General features: G+C 42.5%; 1 protein-coding gene across 6 annotated transcripts in view; it reads right to left on the bottom strand.

Annotated features, from left to right (window-relative positions):
- The window catches only part of TRPC5 (transient receptor potential cation channel subfamily C member 5), a 172,731-nt gene that overhangs the window by 133,277 nt on the left and 26,541 nt on the right, over window positions 1-12,913 (bottom strand). The window lies entirely within an intron of this gene.

The raw sequence follows: 12,913 nt of genomic DNA, 5'->3' as shown, positions 1-12,913 counted from the left end.
TTTCATAATATTTTCCTTCAAGGCAGTACATGCCGTGAATTTCAAACCGGTGTTCCATAACCTTTCCCAGTCTGCAAACATAATGTTATGCCCCATGGTGGCTTTAAATAATAGTCAGACAAATCTATAGAGCAAGGTATGTCTAGTAGTAAGAAGACAGAGCCTCCAGGTAGCGTATCTCTGAATGTCAGATGTTAACCACATTCAGGTGAGCTTCCCTGACTGGCCACTTCTGTAGATAATCAATGCCTATGATCTGATTTGATGGGGCTCTTCTTTTCTCCTTAAATCCACAAAAGCAGCGCTGCTTACATTCTTGCTTAACTAGAAGCACTTGAGGAGTCTCACTGAATCAGAAGGGGCACAATTTGTCCAATGAATTTCTTTGCTGTGAATTATTCATTCATCTCTGCAAAATAGCCTGCGGCTGCTCTCTCTCTCCTGCGACTAGCTGATGCTAGGTGGAAATAGTCACATGCAATGTCCAAGAAACTCTCACATTAAGGAACTTATGCAAGCTGCTCGTTGACTCTTACGTAGCTGATCAGAAATGGCTGCTCTAGACTAGACAATGAGGGATTTGCAGACAGACATTTTAATCTAATTTCAACCTTCATCTAAAATACTCGTATAAGGAGTAAGTATTTTACACAATGCTGTAGATACGGACTCTGGGTCATACTCCTAATTCTTTTAACTTACGGTAAGTGATCACCATCATGTTGAAAGGAGAATAATGATGAACTTGATCTGTGGATGTCATTTGACTATTGGAAATTAAGAGGCATCATCCCCTCTTCATCATTACCCTAAAATTCAGGCATGCAACCATAGTGGCTTAAAACTATTCAAACTGTCAAACAAATAATTCCAGAAAGAAAAATGGTACTCAGAAGCTTTACAAAAAAGGGGTGGGGGGACCAACAGTGAAAAGATCCATATTGTAAGATTATCTCAATTTCTCTCCGTTGTATGCCCAGTGGATGCATTCTCCTTGCTGAATTTAATTGGGTTGCATCTACATATTTTATAGGTTGCATTTCTGAGTTTCTTAAAATATATGCACTCTGGCCCACATCTCCATGTTAATGCCAGCATGCATTTATACCATCCAGGGCTTCAACCCACAGTGGACCCAGAATTTGAAACATGCTATGCTTTCTTTCATCTGTTCTGCATCTTCCAACATTCAGCTCCATCAGATATCCACAAGTTCCAATGTCATGAAAGAGGGAGAGAAAAAAAACTATTCTCTGATCACTTTCTCCAGGCCATGCATAATCTTTACAAACTTCTATTATTTTACCTCTTACTTGTATTTTCTCTAAACAAAACCAAAAAAATTCAAATGCTGCTACTTTCTTCATAGGGGAGTCACTCCACCCTCTTGATCATTTTTTAAAAGCTTTTTAAAATATTTATTATTCTTAAAAATAAAAAGAACTGTGTAACCAGAGCTTATATGTTGGTTTTATTTAGGATATATTAAGCCAAATAAATACAAAGGTGTTAAAGACCGTTGGGGCAAGTGCTACCCCCCCCCCAACACTTGCTGCAAATTATTCTATGGACTCTCACTTGTTGTAATTATGCTTTTAAAACCCTTTCCCCTGCAATTGCTATCTTCTTGCAAGCCACCTTTGATGCTTCAAGTATAAATCTTGAAGAGGAAATTTCAAGAGAGAAAGAAACCCAAATTATGCAGCTCATGAAATTGCCTTGATTGTAGTGGTACATATTGAACCGCAGCCTAGTGAATTTTTACACAGAATGTGGTTACTGTATTCTTATTTATTTCAAGAAACGGATCGTTTTGGGGTTTTTTTACAGTAGCATCCTGTGTGGTAGGGAGGAGGCAAAGAACTGCCCTCCGGACACTGGCATTGTTGTAGCTTTCTTGGATTGGGCTGAGGCAATGCAGGGAGGTGGTAAAGTTTGGAATGCGCAAGCACACCAGCAGAGCCAATCCAGCATTCCAAGTTGATGTGCCTGTGCACCCCAACCTCGCAACCCCTGCTCCAGCCCAGTCCAGATAAGCTGCAGCAATGCCAGTTGCACAAGGCCTCATAGCTCCGTCCCACAAGATAGATCAGCCAATGTGGAAAAGATTCATTGAAGGATGAAAGCTTGAAAAACTCTTCTGTAAAGCATATAGGTGGGGGGAGTGTATATTGGGATCTATTGGTAGGTCCATGGGTGATTTTCAGTAGAGCTACAAAGGTTCCGTACTTTAGTAGTTAAAGAATAGTATGTTAATTTGGTTTATTTTCTGGGATGGTTGACCTTTTGCTAATCATTTCTCTCTCGGATTCAGTGTTCCTCATTTGTAAAGTAAGAGTATTAATGGCATGCCTTTGTTCAGCTCTGCTGCTTAATTTTAGAGCTGTGCGTTAGGACTCTTGATCCGTAGTAATTCAGATGTAGATTTGCACTTCTATATGCAAGTTCTCAGTGTGTGGCTCATGGGGTGCAAGTGGAAATTGACTCCTCTGCAAGACATCAATTGAATCTGTGCCAACCCCCTGCAGCCACTATTTTTCACCTTGCCATGGTTAGTGAACCTCAGTGCTTACTTTAAAGCATTAAGATTTTGCTCTGATTATTAGATTTTTATACAAAGAACCATGGGCGTAGCCAAGGGAGGGATCACTAAGATTCTGCCCTTCCCCCAAGAAATGTGCTATAGCCCCCTTACAAAAGGCCTGTCCCTCTAACAAACATCCTGGCTACACCCATGGGAAGAACATAAGACGAGTTTGCTGAAGCAAGACTCAAGCACGAAAGTACCCTCCTCTCCTGCAGTTTCCAGCAACTGGTATTCAGAAGCATTAACGAATCCAATGGCAGAGGCAGAGCATAGCCATCATGGCTAGTAGCCATCAATAGCCTCACCATCTGTGAATGTGTCCAGTCTTCTTTTAAAGCCATCCAAATTTGTGTCCATCACTGCTTCCTGTGGGTGTGAGCTCTGTGTTTTAGCTACGTGCTGTGTGAAGGACTGTCAGGGACCGGGCAGAGGAGGAATGGTGGAGACCGCCTCCCCAGCCTGATCCTTCCAGGGAAGAGGAAGACAGTATAGATTTGCAACAGGGGTTTGAGGGAGGTGGCAGCTCAGAGGCAGATGAAGGGGAAAGTTGGGAAATCATGGGAGAGCCAAAGCAGCTGGCTGAAGCGTTGTCATTAGAAAGCATTCCAGACCCTCCATCTCCCGGAAGCTGACAAGCCTCAAAAGTAGGAGAGCAAAGAGCTAGAAGACAGAGGGCACGTAGCAGCACCCATAGAGGAGATAATGAGAATAAGGAATGAGGAAGTGGGAGAGACGGGGGTGGGGTGGGGTGGAGATTCACTTGGGACAATGCCATTATCCAAGATGCTTGGTTCTATAGCCTCTCTCTGTAAAATCTAAAATAAAGAAGGACAGTAAGAAATTTTTCCTTGCCCTTACACTTTACTGGTCAACCAGCTGGGAGCCACTGACAACACCTTGACAAAGACCTTATTTTATCTGAACAATATTCAGCTTCATTCAACATTCACAATAATAATAATAATTTATTATTTGTACCCCGCCCATCTGGCTGGGTTTCCCCAGCCACTCTGGGCGGCTTCCAACAAAGATGAAAGATACACTAAAATGTCACATATTAAAAACTTCCCTGAACAGGGCTGCCTTCAGATGTCTCCTGAATGTCAGGTAGATGTTTATCGCTTTGACATCTGATGGGAGGGCATTCCATAGGGCAGGTGCCACCACCGAGAAGGCCCTCTGCCTGGTTCCCTGTAACTTGGCCTCTCGCAGTGAGGGAACCACCAGAAGGCCCTCGGAGCTGGACCTCAGTGTCCGGGCAGAACGATGGGGGAGGAGACGCTCCTTCAGATATACTGGACCGAGGCCATTTAGGGCTTTAAAGGTCAGCACCAACACTTTGAATTGTGCTCGGAAACGTACTGGGAGCCAATGTAGGTCTTTCAAGACCAGTGTTATATGGCCTCGGCAGCCGCTCCCAGTCACCAGTCTAGCTGCCGCATTCTGGATTAGTTGTAGTTCTGTGCTAAGGGGCATCCCATCATTAGCTGCAGCATAGAAGACAGAAACACTGCAATATATTCAGCCAATATATTCTGGAGCACAAACCACAGTTTGCAGAAGTGTCAAATCTGTGGCAGCCCAAGATGCATGCATGAAAGCCCCCTAGCCTGAACAACAATGCCAAACATTTTCCATCACTGATATTACTGGTGAACAGAACAGAGACATTGAAACAGATTCCTGCGTCGCTGTGCGATTCCTTATCAAATTCTGCAGCAATGCCAATTTTATCTTGTTCATTGATTCCTTTTGGCTGATGACTGATAGCTGGTGGAGCCCATCAGCCCTAACGCTTCTTGATAACATACAAGAAACATCTTTATAATGTGTTTTGATTCAGAAATGCATTGCTCATACATGATGAAAGCCATCTGCCTCACCAAAGGAAAGTCAGAATCTGATACACAAGAGCCTCCCCCCTCCTACCCCCTGCCAACTCCCCTTGCCTACTGGGACATTGAGTGAGCAGCCAAGCTGAAGTAAACAGGCTGGAGCAGACATCAAAATGTAGCATCTGCCAGTTCACAAATAGCATGTTGAGCGGTTTGCTATTTCAGTAAATGCACTTGGTAAGATGCTGGAAGAACTGGGTGTCTATCTTTAAGGACTGCCACTATGTCTTTTAGCAGTGGAAAATCCACCCCTTCTCCTGATAGTAAACCTTGGCTGATACCACCCAGAGTTAGGAGTAAGGGCAAACCAACTAAGCTGGTACCAAATGTATCAGTCTGCTTTCCTCTGGACCACATCGATGTGGCCGAGAGGGGGGCCTTGTCATCTGGGCAGCCCAGGACCTCCACACACACTGCCACAGAGGCACACTCCATTGTCTCTCAAGACAGATGTGTGCCAACAAACCTATTGAAATTAATAGTTTCATTCATTTCAGGGCTTATCAACACTTTCATTTCTGTCATGATTTCTAGGCACAGATCTGTGATTTGTAGACATTGGTCTGAGAAGGGTTTTTTTGGGAAAATCCACTGTTTGCTGCTGAATTGGAACAAACATCAATCATGTTTTCTGAGAATTGACATTTGTTCCAATTCCATGCAAAACAATGAGTTTTCTTCAGGAAAGCTTCGGAACACAAAACTCAGTTTAATACCACCCTCTGTTTTTAATCAGCTGCTCTAGGAATAGAGGAAGTTGCCTTACAGAGTCAGAGCCATGGTCCAACCAGCTCAGTACTGTCTATACTGACTACCAGCAGTTATCCAGAGTTTCAGGCGGCGGACTTGTCCATCACTACTAGGAGACACTGGGGGTCGAACTTGGCATGCAAAGTAGATCTTCTACCACTGAGCTATGGTCCTTCCTCAAACATAGAAATATGGCAATCTGCCTTATACTGAATCAGATCACTGGTCCATGTAGCTCAGCATTGTCCACACTCACTGGCAGCAGCCCTCCAGGATCTTATGCTGTGGTCTTCTCTCCTAGCCATACCTAGAGATGCTGGGGATCGAACCTGGAACGTTATGCATGCAAAGGATGCGCTTTCCCACTGAGAGACAGTCCATAACCTGATGTCAGCCTCCATTTGTCCACTATTTCATTATAATTATCTTTGTTTCATAACACAGTCATACATTTTATTACATTCAGCTCTTCTCATTACTTCCTGATTATGTCCAGTTTGTTGAGGTTGTTGGTATTTTTCCATGCCTTAGCATTCATTCGTCTTGCTACTGTTAAAAAATGTAATAACTGTTCCCTATAATGGTATGGCACTCTTCCATCAACCTAATTTAATAGACAAGCTGAAGGAAACTCTAATGGAAACCATATCTGAAGCCACATCTAAGTTAAAAGAGTATCTTATAAATTCCAGATTTCATAGCAAATATTTATGTATTTCTATTCTAGCTCAGAGCTTCCCAAGTGGGCAGTACTGCTTAGTGGTGGGAGTGGTGGGATTACCTACTAAGAGCCAAGGGGGTGGCAGGGGGTGCTGGGGGTATACATGGCTATTAGACTTTGAAAAGCTGATATCACTGGATAAGGTTCACCAACTTTGTGGAATTAATTAAACTAAATAGGTTTGACTGAATTTCGAATGAATATGAATTTAATTGTTACTGTTTGCAACTTTATCTTCCTTAGTGGGTTGTGCAAACCGCTATTCTGAATACTGGGGATATGTTTATGGAACCAAAGGGGGTGTGGATCCAAAATGTTTGGGAACCACTGCTCTAAGTGAATTGATGAAAAAAGAATTACATGAATTTTAGTGAATTATAGTCATATTAATTGGTTTGCTTCCTTTTTTATCCTTCATTTCTGGTTTTTAAGCTTTCAAATGTATTTTTGTAAGTTACTGGAAGGGTTTATAGTTTTTGAAATATTTGAATTTAAAAAACTGTAAGAAAGAAGAAGAAGTACTGTCACAATCATTTTGTCATGTCCTCAAGGGGCCAACTATGGTATATTTTCCTGTCCCAACTATAATTTTTCTGTCCCTCTCCCAGATGACACTTTGTTGCTACAAATGTGCAGTATCCATTTAAATATCCACTCCCATCATCACTATCTCTGACTGAGCCTAATGAGCACCCAACAATATTTGGAGGGCCACAATCAGCCCTCTTTGTTTTTTAGATATGAATTTTTTTGGATACAAAACTCTCCAGTAGTGGCTGGTATCATGCCCCGCCGCATGCTCTAAACTTTAGCCATATGATCCAACGGTGGCTGATGTCCATTAGAACTGATAGGGTAAGCAGCAGAAAGGTCCAAAGTCAATGGAACCAGAGACAGTGACAGGTAGAGCCAACTAATTCTAGTTTTGCCCCCATCCTCCTCTCTGCTGCATTCTATGATTACCATATTGAGATTCAGGAGGAGGAAGCTGTCAGATTGTGCCAGCTCCTGGATTGTTTGTTGGAAGAAGCAGTTATCGCTGGTAAATATTCTGATATTTTAATACCTAATGTAAATAACAGTACACTAACCCTGTGTTACCAGCAAAGATTAATTGTCACCTCCTGCAAGAAAGAAGGGGTTCTGCACCAGCAATATAATCTCTCTCCAAAAGTAAAGCCGTGATTGAGGAAGCACACAAGACAACCAGGCAGTCATTTCTCACTAAGTTCATGCCCTTCAACTTCAAAATGGGCATTGTAAATAAACAGCAAACAGAAAGGAATTTATAGGAAATAATCAATGGTACCTTGCTGTTGCTGATGAACAACGGACTTGGCTCCAGAAGCAGGAGCTGGAGCTTGGCCAGCAGACTGCATTTTCTGCAGTTTAGGACATATGCTGAGATTCTTTCTAGCAGAGGTGGTCTCAAGGCTTATATACTGTTGGGGCTGTATAAGCTGCATCTGGTGTTTGGTTGGCACATCCATTCCCATTAAAATGAAAAACTACTTCAGACTTGGCAGGCATCCCACATAAATAACTTCTAAGACCAGCCAGTGCTCCCTATTTCAGGTGCCAGCATGGGATTGGTAGAAGCCTATCTTAAACTCCCACATGGTGCCATCTCAACATATTACATAAAGGTAAAGGTAAAGGTACCCCTGCCCGTACGGGCCAGTCTTGCCAGACTCTGGGGTTGTGCGCCCATCTCACTCAAGAGGCCGGGGGCCAGCGCTGTCCGGAGACACTTCCGGGTCACGTGGCCAGCGTGACATCGCTGCTCTGGCCAGAGCCAGAGCCAGAGCCAGAGCCGCACACGGAAACGCCGTTTACCTTCCCGCTGGTAAGCAGTCCCTATTTATCTACTTGCACCCGGAGGTGCTTTCGAACTGCTAGGTTGGCAGGCGCTGGGACCGAATGACGGGAGCGCACCCCGCCGCAGGGATTCGAACCGCCGACCTTTCGATCGGAAAGCCCTAGGCGCTGAGGCTTTAACCCACAGCGCCACCTGCGTCCCTAACATATTACATATGGAATACTAAAAGAGAAAGACAGAACCATTCAAAGGTCCCAGGCCCATAGGATTTCTAGAAATGAAAGGAGTATTGCTGCATACCACTTAAGCTTCCTCAAATTCACAATGGTCTTCTGCAATTTGGTGGTGCAAATTTTTACCTTCCAGAAATGAATCACGAACTTGTGAGTTTTCAGATCAATTCATTCATTCATTTTCTTTCCTGCCTTTCCCACTAAAAGAAATTAGGACAGCAAGCACATCAGTAATGTAATAACATTGACATGTGCCTCTTTCCCTTCCCAATCTGTGTTATCAAAGCATGTGTGCACTGACAATCTTCTGTCAAAAAATACACACTTCATGCAACTGCATTTTGTTTAAAAAAAAACCCTGGCGACTAATTTGAATAGTAGAGTATTTGTTATCTGGTGGGCGGGGCTTGTGTGTTTTGCTCCAGAATCAGCCCCTCCCTCAGTCTGTGTTTTGTTAAGAGGGACCAACTTCCTCTTCTTGCCTCAGACTTGCCCTATGTGGTTGTATTTAGTTTCTATCGTTTTCTTTATTATTAAAGCTTAGTTTAGATTTACATGAGCCACTTATTTTTCTCAAAGAAGGAGAAACTCTGCCGAGGAATGGTGTGGAATGTCCTAAACTTGGGTGAGTGAGGGGATATTCCCAGTATGACAGGAGGAGTGATTTTGTTAATCATCCACCTGCACAACACATTTGCTATTGCATAAAAAATTATTCATTCATTGATTAAATTTGAATACCACTGTTCATCCATAGCTCTCAGGGCAGTTCACAGCATAAAAATACAAGACTGAAACACAAAATGTATAATAAAAACAAGAGCAAGAAGAAAACAAACCCATAACTCCATTTTCCCTTAAACCTTTTAAAAAAATGTTTCAGCCTAGCTGAAGAGGAACATTTCACCTGACTCAGGTGAGCTTCAAGTGAAGGCATCAGGTGAGCTTCCCTTGGGAGAGCATTTCACAAATGGGGAGCCACTGCAGAAAAGGCCCGTTCTCATGTTGCCACCCTCCAGACCTCTCGTGGAAGATGCACATAAAGAAGGGCCTCATATGATGATCACAGGGTCCGGTCAGTTCATATGGGGACAGGAGGTCCTTGGAAAAAAATGAATTGTCCATGCAATCCTGCACATTAGCAAACACTGCACAAAAAGAATATTGCTGCAATCATGCATACAACAACAAATGACCATACACATTGGTAAGATTGTACAAAAATGATTTTCATGCAATGTTGCGAATAACTGCATCAAGTTTGCTTATTCTTTTCGCAGTGTTTACATAACAAATGCAGGTGTACACAATGATAAGTTGCCGAAATGAATAGAGTAAATTATATTATGTACATGTACAGAATGGAAAAAATGGAATTCCTAATTCATCATATCTAAGTCAGACATAAGTCCAGGTAATTCTGAACCTTAAAATCCAGGGAGAAATTTGAATGAGAACATTTCAGAAGCATCACTGTTATTTAGAATGCAGCAAATGCCTATACATGACAGTGCTCCCATCATGAAACCTCTTGCAAGCTCACATCCACCATGGCATTGCATGTTTGAAAATGATTCATGTTTTGATTGGCACAACCAATATTTATCCTAGACCCAAGTCAGACAACTTTTACTGGTTCTCACGTGAACGGGTTTCCACAAAATGATAGCCTTGGTTGCTCCAAGTGGACAACTTAGATTTCCCTGCTGCTCTTTCTTTAAAAAAACACAAGAGAGAATCAAGCCTCCAGTGATCACCATTTGTCTTTAACTAACAGTATCAAAGCTATAGTGAGCTCTTGCTTTAAAAAACACCCCCCCCAAAAAAAACAGCATCAAACAAGCCCAAAATGCATCACCACAATTCAAATGCAAATGCAGATAAAAGCTTAAATCAGAAAGTTATGAGGTTTTGAAGGTTCACAGAAAGGTATAAAGAAAGGAAAACCACAGAGCTACATAAAATAATAAAATGCTGATCTCAAGACTTGAGGATGGGAATTTTGCAATCAAAATAAATGCCACACAAGAGATGCATCAGCCAGGAGATAGAGAAAGGCCTGCATTTAATAATGCTGCTTATACACAAGAAAATAGGTAAGGTGTGGGATTTGCTTCTTATTACTACCGTACTAAAGACCCCAAATAATATCACTGTTAGTCCAACACAATAACATGTTTGTTCAGGGGAAAAGAAACAGGAGATTCCACTATGCTTTGCAACAAGAATAGTATCTGACATCACACATTCATATGGCACCCTCTGTCTAATCATTCAGGAAAACAAAATGCAAACATAGGACTTAAGTCCTCATAACAGTCCTTCACCTATAGATTCCAACACATTGTATTGAAGTGATGGGAGAAAATGAGAGAGAAATAAGATCTCAGATGCTTTTTTCTGAAAACACAGATGAAATAATGCTCCAGGAAAATCTCCAGCATGAACTCTCCTGGGATAAAGAGGAGCACCCTGGAACAACATACCTGGCACTGCACTGCTGTGTTCTTCTGCAACTCCCATTCATTTCAGTATGGCAGCCTTTACCTGCAGTCTAAATGTGGCTGAAGACCACCAGGTTGACGAAGGGCTACAATGAGCAGTGAGAGAGACTATCCTAGTGAACTGTCTCTGATGACTCCAGCATCCACACCATTCTTTAAACACTTGGACAAACACTTTGCCCATAATGCAAAGACAGGGTATCTATGGCTCTCCAGATGGAGAAAGGCCATAGCTCTGTGACAGAGGATGCATTTTGCATGCAAAAAATCTATAAATTAACCCATCCCTACTACAAACCCCAAACGCTGATCTAGGAGTAGGCATCAATGAACACAGTGGCTCTAGCTGCAGTGGTGTAGCGTGGGGGGTGCAGGGGGGCTGGCCGCACCGGGCGCAACATCAGGGGGGGGCGCGCTCGCACTCGCAGCTCTCTGCCCTCTGCTAAAATCCACGGGTTAGGGGCACAAATTACTTGCCTTGCCCCGGGTGCTGACAACCCACGCTACGCCACTGTCTAGCTTTCAAGGAAACATGCATAAAGTTGTGTTGTTAGTCTTGGGATCTTGCTCAGTGCATGTGTACAGAGACAACCACTAATTAGCACAATTCTAATCATGTTGCTGCAGTGATTGCAGAACCATATTGTGGGGTGAGGTGAGAAGAAAAAGAAACAGCCTTGTGAACTGCCACCAATCTCTGCAGAACCATCTTGCAGGGAGTGAAGAAGACACAGTAGCAGCTTCTTCTAAACAAACAGATTGTCTTCTCCAGTTTATTGTGATTTTAAAATAAAATGATGCTTATTCTAATAATCTTGTGCAAACTGCTTTGTGAGATACCTGAAAAGCAGTATATACCGTATTTTTCGCTCTATGAGACGCACCAGACCACAGTTTTTGGAGGAGGAAAACAAGAAAAAAAATATTCTGAATCTCAGAAGCCAGAACAACAAGAGGGATCGCTGCGCAGTGAAAGCAGTGATCCTTCTTGCTGTTCTGGCTTCTGGGATAGCTGCGCAGCCTGCATTCACTCCATAAGATGCACACACATTTCCCCTTACTTTTTAGGAGGGAAAAAGTGAGTCTTATAGAGCAAAAAATACGGTAAATACCTTTGATAATACTAATGCTAATATCTGTTCAGAAGTCCTGCCAGGATCAACTCCTAGATAAGTGGGTATAAGATTGCATTTTAATTTAGTACCTTTCCCTTTGTCTCATAGAAGTCACAAGCCTCTTGCATGCAAGATATGCATGATTATGCAAGATCGGAGATTCCGAAATAATGATTCAGAAAAACTCTATTTAGCACAAACCAAAAAAACTGTTACTAGAGCCAACTGGTACACAAATTTGTTGAAAAGCATTATGAATCACAAAGGGGGAAACTTGATTAAAATCATTGATTTAAAGTGGTCTTTCCCCCATGGTGAATTCAATCAATGATTTAAATGAGATGCTCTGAAAACATGTTGAAGGATTAGGTTATAAATCCCTAAAATAAATCACCTTCAGTTAAATAAATTTTCACAGCCTTACCTTCCTTCCTTCCCCTTCTTAACAAAGGCAGTTTAGCTCATTGTTAACAAGACTGTTTTTCCTGTACACAAAAAGGGCTTTGCAGTTTCTCCTCTTTATCACATCCAGCAAATATCTGAGAGCACTTCGCTTGTTCAAAACTCTTTGTGTCTAAACCCCTGCACCCGCTAACTTGCTGGTTCTGTTTTCAGCGGCACTTGTGTATTCTTAAGGGTGCTAAGGATCACTCAGGTACTTACCATTACCCACCTCTCCCTGTTAAAACTTTTAAGTGTTGCTGGACCCAAGACTGGTGGGGCAGAATGAAGGATGCCCAAACAGTAGGCAGAGCCAGAGCCAGTGACAGGGGGAGCCAATTGGTTCTAGTTTTATCCCCATCCTCCAGTCTGCTGAGTTCAATAATTGCAGCACTGAGACTAATAAGGAGGACCAGTGCTATTTTTCTGGGGGAACACAGGTACACATACCCCTAAACATTATGTGAATCTAAGTATGGCAGAACCACCTGCTAGGCTGCTTTCAAGGAAGAAGGCAGGCAGGTGGGGCCAGGTGGAGAACAGACTGTGGATGCTGGGGCAGTGCCCCATTCACTCTCATGGGCCAGCCTCCACTGCGTGCTGCTCTCCTCCTTTCACTTCAAGCCTAACTGCAGTAAGGGACAGAGAAGTTTTGAGAGAGTGAACCCAAAAATGTTCCCAATGCTCCCTAACACTGAGTTTCAGATACCTGGTCAAAATTGTTTTGTAACAAGAAGTCTTTCCATCCTTAATGCTTTTCAGATATTTTACTTCCTTTTTTTAGATTTTAATTTCTTAAGGTTTTGAGTTGTGGGGGCTAAATTGATGTTTTACATTTTTACATTTTA

This window comes from Podarcis gaigeae, assembly GCF_964106915.1.
Source record: "Podarcis gaigeae genome assembly, chromosome: Z".
NCBI classification, from domain to species: domain Eukaryota; kingdom Metazoa; phylum Chordata; class Lepidosauria; order Squamata; family Lacertidae; genus Podarcis; species Podarcis gaigeae.
This window is presented reverse-complemented; position numbering and strand designations above follow the sequence as displayed.